Source organism: Herpailurus yagouaroundi, unplaced genomic scaffold (assembly GCF_014898765.1).
Source record: "Herpailurus yagouaroundi ecotype Mexico unplaced genomic scaffold, PumYag 181, whole genome shotgun sequence".
NCBI classification, from domain to species: Eukaryota; Metazoa; Chordata; class Mammalia; order Carnivora; family Felidae; genus Herpailurus; species Herpailurus yagouaroundi.
Window position 1 is genome coordinate 32,489,308 of NW_024412412.1, and position 1,531 is coordinate 32,490,838.

The following is a 1,531-nucleotide window of genomic DNA, read 5'->3' on the forward strand; positions in this document are numbered from 1 at the left end:
TGAGTGAGCCGTAATCCACTATATGACTACATTTGCAATTTGTTTATCCATTCTCCTGGTGGTAGCCATGAGGCAAATTTACAACATTCCCAGTTTGGGGAGATTATGAATAAAGTTGTTATAAACATGTATCAAACCACAAAAACCTTTTAATGGCACCTCCGTAATATGGGTCAACATAACCTTCAACCTGCACGATGTGGCTCCGGCAGGCTTGAATTCGGGTTGCTGAGGTGTCTGTTAAGCTGGGCTCTCTCACTTCCTAGCCCTGTGATCCTGGGCAAGTATCTAATTTCTCTGTACTCACCTTCTTTTCTGTATACATGTGGATAAAAGCAGTATGTATCTTATCAGTTTACTGGGGACACTAAACAGTATGCAAATAGATTCATTTAGTGTCTTGTATAAACTAAGGGTTTGATAAATCCTAGCTCAGTATTATGTAGAACTGTATGAAATTGCTGATACTTGACTATTTGACACTGACCTACAAAAAAATAGCAACTTCATGGGGTTCGACCCAATATTATGACTGCTCCCACTGTTCTGACTTCAGCCTGCTGTGTTCACTTTGTGGGTTTCAAACACATTTCTCCATCGTCACTCTTGAGTGGGCTGACTTCGATTCCTACACCTTCAAGCCTCGGCGAGGAGGCAGAAATCTTACGCACCAAATCCCAGACGGCGTTGCATACTATGCTACGTGCTCCCTCACAACTCTTTGCGGGGAGCATTTACCACAATGTTCTGGCCTTAATCTTCTGTTTTATTGTTCATCGTCCTACCCAGGCCAACAGAGACTTCAGAGCGCTACCCATGACCTATCATGGATGCAGGGCCTGGCCTGCAGCCTGGTTTGTGGAGGGTGTTCAGGAAATTCAGTCTGGAATGAAGAATTGCATGTTTATGTGGTGCTGAATGAGAGTAAGACATTTCCAGAAATTTTATGATCAGTCTGAAAATAATCAATTTTGTTCTCTGTTTACACTTTCGAGCAGTCATTTCATGAGCTATGATCTAAAGCTTGAAACAGTTTTTCCATGAAAAGAGTTTATCTGGGGGGACAACAGATCAACAGGTTTCCTTGCTGTGGGACTTCTCAGCAATATGGCAACATACACTGTGAACATCTAAGGCAGAGATAGAATATACAGCATTTCCTGTTCCCATTTGACTGGGAAACCCTTTTTGCCATAGAGCATCTATTAGCATGATACAGAACCTCAGTATTCACAGAACACATTTTGGGGACCTTCTTATATAGAACAATAAACACAGATCGTGGAAGCCCAGAAAAGTCCATTTTTCTGATTTCCTTAGCACAAGTGAATCCTGACTGAAGTAATGATGCTAAGTATCTAGCTTCCAAGGACTTCGCTCACCAGAACCACAAAAGTGTTGTCAAGCAATAGTAAATATATGTATACATATACATATATATATGTAAATATACGTATACGTATACATATATCTACTATTATAAATTGTATATTGTAAATAGTAAATATACGTATACGTATATATATGTAAA

General features: G+C 39.9%; 1 protein-coding gene across 3 annotated transcripts in view; it reads right to left on the bottom strand.

Annotated features, from left to right (window-relative positions):
- The window catches only part of DOCK5 (dedicator of cytokinesis 5), a 224,963-nt gene that overhangs the window by 94,409 nt on the left and 129,023 nt on the right, over positions 1-1,531 (bottom strand). The gene's annotated exons all lie outside the window — the stretch shown is intronic.